The sequence below is a fragment of the Gorilla gorilla genome, chromosome 1 (genome assembly GCF_029281585.2).
Source record: "Gorilla gorilla gorilla isolate KB3781 chromosome 1, NHGRI_mGorGor1-v2.1_pri, whole genome shotgun sequence".
Classification (NCBI taxonomy): domain Eukaryota; kingdom Metazoa; phylum Chordata; class Mammalia; order Primates; family Hominidae; genus Gorilla; species Gorilla gorilla.
The window spans coordinates 170,932,184-170,938,183 of NC_073224.2; the positions used below are offsets into that span (position 1 = coordinate 170,932,184).

Genomic DNA, 6,000 nt, shown 5'->3' on the forward strand with positions numbered 1-6,000 from the left:
TATGGCAGTCTACCAAGAGGTCCACTAGCTTATATTTAATTCCAGATACACAGCCAAACAATCACTAATGAAAGAAATTCTGGGTGATAAGACAAAGTCTCTTATTTATTCAGCAGCTTTTAATACTTATAAAACTCTACATAATGCCTTGCCAGTGCCATAGCCTGAGGATACAGCAAAAAACAAGAGAAACACAGTTTCTATCCTCAGGAACCTTGCCAAATCCCTCTTTACCATGCTGTTAGGATTCCAAAACAGGTTGAGGAAGAATGATATCTGCCTTCCCTGAGCACTACGCCTGAGAGGCTGGAAAAGTCTGCTGGACTACCTTTTTACTCCTGGTAATCACGTTCGAAACACTTCAACAAAACATTTCATTAAAAGAAAAAGTCATTTTCTCCGCCACTTGAACTTTTAAATCCTAAAACTTTCTCTGCTCAGGCCTGTGCTTACCTATGATAAACTGTTTCTGAATTCAGTAATTATTTTGGGGGCTGTTTATAAATACTATGTGTAACAGCATTTTCTCCTGGCTTATAGGAAGAATACTGGTTCACATATTTTTCCCATTGCCTCAAGCATGGTGCCACCAGCAGACATACTTTCTCCAAGTCAAAAATTGAAGCCTCAAAGTAACTAATAGCAAAGAAACATAACAACATTTACATTCTCAGTCTAGTAACTTTTTTTTTTTTTCCTGTTCTTTTCTTTCTTTCTTTTTATTGGGTTGTGGGGGTGGTGGGAGTGGGTCAGACTATTGGATCTCCAAATAACTTTGGAAATTGGAATGAGATAATGCACACTCCCACACCGACATTTTTATTACACCCTCCCCCAGGCATTTGTTTGAGGCTCAGTGGCATTTCCCAAGCAATCGAAAACAATTAAATGATTATTGTTCTGGTCCTGTGCTACTTTACTAACTGTCACATTAAGATGACAGATGCTTTCTTATTTATCCAAGGGCAATTTCTTTCTAACAACTCGATAGAATTGTCTGAAAGATGAGATGGCAAGGTCATAAAGACAGGGGAAGAGGATGGCTATTCAGGTAGGGTCTAATGGAGTCTCCAGGATTCAGGGTTTGGTCTTGCCAGACCTCAGATCACAATACCACAATACCACAAATATGGCATCTTGGCATGTTGAGCATCTTAAGCAGAAGGAAATCAAGAAATCCACAGCAGCAGCAAGGTTGTCACCCTGACTTTCTGCCTTTATGTCCTGAAGCAGGTCATAAAAGAAGGCTCTGACTACTTCTGCTGAAAGTAAGTCAGAAGACCCTCGTTCCACAGGGTCTTTACTCTTCATCTAGAAACCAAGAAGAATCTGAAAAAACAGACCTTAGTAAGTTCCCTCCAGCTTATTAGAATTAGATCATACTCTCTGTATTCCAGTCACACTTCTGCACGACTATCCATGAAAGTAGGGTTTTCCATAGATGTTTGGGTCTTTATTTCTGAACACTTCTATGTCATATAAAACTACTAAATAAATTTATATATTTTTTCTTATTAATCTGCCTTTTGTTATAGAGGTGTCAGCCATGAACCTTGCAATGGGTGAGGAGAAAAATATATATTTTTTTCTCTCCTACAGCCTTCAACTTTAAATAATTTTTTTTCCATACCCAGAGTTCACTGGGGCCTTGGGACTAACGTTGTTAGCCATTTCATAAGACATCAAAATATAAGTTGAATTTCTAAGCAGTAATTTTCAAAGGGAAATATAGCTTTAGCTGATTAGAATACTTATGTCTAAGATTTTAAGGGACCTATTGCTAGTGTCAGTGTTCACAGAAAGATAAATATTAGTCAAAAGGCTTGACTGTAAAAACACATGTAATATACTGAGAATAAAATAGAACAGAGCTAATGTGGTGGACTCTCGAGTTAGAAATCAGCAGTTTAAATCTCAGCATCACCAGCTGCTAACAATGAAACTAATTACTTTGCATCTCAATTGGTTTATCAGCAAAATTACTATAAGAATAGTTCCTAATTCATGTGAGAAACAAATGAACACAGAACATAGCTCTGAGTAAGCATTCAATATATATTAGATATGTTTCTGAAATCACAGTAAAAAGATTTGCACAATCTAAAACCATATTTCGCCCAAAGTCTGATGAACTCTCTGAGATCACAGTGGAATTTACTGCACTGGTGCTTCACAACTGGAGTTTACCAGATTCACATTCTTCTCCTTTGGGTAGCTTTATCTAAGTTTTCCCAGAGTCTTACCATTTCTCACCACATCCCAGGCAAACTTTTCGTTATTCTAAGACTCAGCATTTTTCTTAAGCCTCCTCCTGGTGACTACTCTTGTCTTCATTATTGGTTTGAGATGTTGTCAAGTTTTCCCCACTATGTATTTCCAAACCACCACTTAGAGTAAGACTTTTTTTAGAGATGGACAGTCTACTGATTAATGAGTGATTTGTACTAGGTTCAATTTAAAGCTAGATTTAAATTATTATCCAGAAGCCAGTCTCTGAGAGCACTTGGGTATGTAAAACCCCCTATGTGTTTACTAGAACTGGAATATTCTAGAGCTGTGCTCTCCGATAAGATAGTCACTTATTCCACTTGGCTGCTGAACATTAATCCATATTGAGCATGTTGTAAGTGTAAAATGCACCCCAGGTTTCAGACTTTAGTAAAAGAACAAAATGTAAACAATACCATAAATAAATGTTAGTATTAATTACATGTTAAAATAGACTATTGTTGATTTTTGGGTTCAACAAATACATAAATGATTAACTTCACTTGTTTCTTTTTACTTTTAAATTTTTTAAATTTTTTTTTTTTCTTTTTTGGTTGGGGGAGTCTTGCTCTGTCACCAGGCTGGAGTGCAGGGGCACGGTCTTGGCTCACTGTATCCTCCGACTCCCTGGTTCAAGCGATTCTCCTGCCTCAGTCTTCTGAGTAGCTGGAATTACAGGCAGGTGCCACCGTGGCCAGCTAATTTTTGTATTTTTATTAGAGACAGGGTTTCACTATGTTGGCCAGGCTGGTCTCAAACTCCTGACCTTGTGATCCGCCTGCCTTGGCCTCCCAAAGTGCTGGAATCACAGGGGTGAGCCACCGGGCTTGGACCCTTTTTACTTCTTCAATGTGATTATTAGAAAATTTACAACTACATATGTGGCTAGGAATAATTTTGATATAATCAAAATAAATGAACAATGATGTTTATCATAACACTATTTTGCAAACAACCTAAAATATTCATCCACAGGGAAATGATAGGCTATATTAGTATACATCCACCCTAAGGAATGCCTTGTAGCCCTTTAAACTGAACATATCGATTACTATTTCTTTTAGTTAGCAACTGCTGCTTTCACTGCCCAGTTCCCATTCTCCCAAACCCCAATTTTTTCAGAAAAATTACCTTAATTTTCTCTGGAAAATCATTCGTTCATATTCTCAGTCTTTACTCTCTGAGCTGGTCCTACCTTTAAGATGCAGAAGGCAGGTAATCCAAGTTTGGCCAATTTGTGTCTTTATCCTCCAGCCTCAGTAATTTGTTCAAGAGTGGGCACTTGCTTGAAGTCAGTTCAGAGCAAATTTGGACTTTCAAAGAACTGGACTTGAAGGAAAGAAGACCCTTAAAGCCTGTTGATATTTGTAGCCAGTTGTCCTCTTCTCAGTGACTACCCATATGTGAAGTCAGTCCCATTGTTACATTGTTACCAATGTACCACAATGTAGCAGTCTTTCATTGTGATGTGTCACCTGGAGTTCTTTGTTTCAAAACAGAGAGAATTAAGGAACGTGGACACAAAGGGTGAGGTTGGAGCAAAAATTTAATAAGTGAAAGAAGCTCTCTGCAGCAGAGAAGGGGACCAAACGGGTTGCTGTTTTTACAGTTGAATGCAGAGGCTTTTATAAGAAACTGATGGGGCCTGGATGTCTAATTTTCACAAGGCACAAATTTCTGGTAGCTCCATCCCCATCCTCCTAGTGTGTATGTGGGCCCTTAGCTTGAGTTACTCTATATTGCTTTGTTCCCCTTAACTGCACATGTGTTAGAGGATGGAATTTTCTATTGTGGGCATGTCTGGGCAGGTCACCTGTGTAGCCTTTCTTGTCTGTGCTGCAGTAGGCATGTCTTAGGCAAGCTCTGCTGTGCAAGTTCCCTTATCTGTGCCCACAGCTTGATTTTTCAGGCTGTTCTTTTGCTCAAAAGAATTCAACCAAGGGCCCACCCTAACCATCTGCTTGACCATTTTCTTCTGTTCTCCTCTCTCACAATCAAAGCTAATCTTTGAGCTTTCAAAGAACTGAAGGTGGCAGGATCACATATGACACTGTTGATATTTTAGCCAAGTTGTCTCCTTTATAGTGACCAAAGTTCATGCCCTCATGGAATCAACCGGTTAAGGTAATGTAGAATACTTTAGAGTAAGTAAAATAGACTAATAAAATAGAGGCAGGGTGAGGAGGGGCCTACTTTAAGATTGTCAGAGCAAACATTTCTAAGAAGATGACATTTGAGCTGAGAACTGAATGAAAAAAAGAAAACAAACAAACAAAAAATCCAGATACATGAAGACCAGGGAAAATGTGGATGATGATAGGCAAAATTTCTAAGGAAGGAAGAGCCTAGACATGACTGAATATTAAAAGGAAGTCTACTGGGAATAGGGAACCAGGCAAAAATATTAAGAGAATAAACTATAAAGACAGGTGATATAAAGACAGGCGACATCTAGATTATGTAAGGCCTTGCAGACATTGCATTTGAAATTTATTCAATTTGCAGTGCAAAGCCATTGGAAAATTTTAAGCAGAAAGGTGATGTCCACAAAACTTAGAGAAAAATATTTCGTTTTTTTGCTCTTATAATAGGTTTTCCATAGTCAAGTATCTTAAGCTCACTATAAGGAAAAAATAAAGGTATATTTATAAACATCATTCAGAGTAATCTTATTTGTGAAATTTCTAACATGTCATAATTCTCATTATCATTTTTTTGAGACAGAATCTCACTCTGTCACTCAGTCTGGAGTGCAGTGGTATGATTCAGCTCACTGCAACGTCTGCCTCCTGGGTTCAAGCGATTCTTGTGCCTCAGCCTCCCGAGTAGCTGGGATTACAGGCCAGTGCTACCATGCCCTGCTAATTTTTGTATTTTTAATAGAGACGAGGTTTTACCATGTTGCCCAGGCTGTTCTTGGACTCCTGACCTCAGGTGATCCGCCTATCTCAGCCTCCCAAGTGCTGGGATTACAGGCGTGAGCCACCGCACCAGACCTATTATTAATTTTTAAAACATGATAGTTATGCCAATTGCCGTCTAAGTGTGATATTGCATAAAACAGAGCTATAGTGTTTCTCCAGCCTAGTTCCCATTCAATCTGAACAGTGTTCTGGAGGTGAGGACAACAGAAATAAGGGAGTTGGGAATCAAAAGGCTGGTGAGTGTTCTAGAGGAGAACAACTAAGACAACCACACAAATGAATAGTCTCAGAGCCTCTGTTCCAGAAATCAAGAGAGGTCTAAAAGAAAAACTGGCAAGATAAAGCTGTAAGTGACATTTCACATTTGATATTGATTTTGTTTTTTGCTCCTAGGTATAACTAACACCCTATTCTTGACCGCATCTGTAGGAAACCAACAAAACATGTTTGTTTGTTTTTTTCATTAAGCAGATGTGTGAATGCCATTTGCTTTTTACCAATGGCTAAAAACACTTAGTTTACCAAACCAATCCACTTAGGCTTAGGCAATAGATACTGAAAACAAACTAAAATTGAAATCCCAGAGAGCTTTGTGAAAAATTGTGAGTTACTTTTCAGCAAGTAACTTACTCTCAGGTTTCCCATGGTAAGCACATTCTATGCTCTTTAGGGGTGGCCAGTTGCTTGTTCGTTTTTTGTTTGTTTGCTTTTTGTTTGTTTTTTTTGAGACAAAGTCTCGCTCTGTTGTCCAGGCTGAGTGCTCGGCTCACTACAACCTCCATCTCCTGGGTTCAAGTGATTCTTCTGC

General features: G+C 38.6%; 1 long non-coding RNA gene across 2 annotated transcripts in view; it reads right to left on the minus strand.

The window, feature by feature from the left end:
* The window catches only part of LOC109029116 (uncharacterized), an 87,409-nt gene extending 83,394 nt beyond the window's left edge, over positions 1-4,015 (minus strand). The window contains exon 1 of one of the 2 annotated variants that reach the window (XR_008672610.2): positions 3,464-4,015. This is a non-coding gene — a long non-coding RNA (uncharacterized lncRNA). Of the gene's footprint in view, positions 1-3,399 lie in introns of both variants that reach the window. The other variant, XR_008672596.2, reaches the window with a different exon arrangement.
* Positions 4,016-6,000: the final 1,985 nt, after the last annotated feature.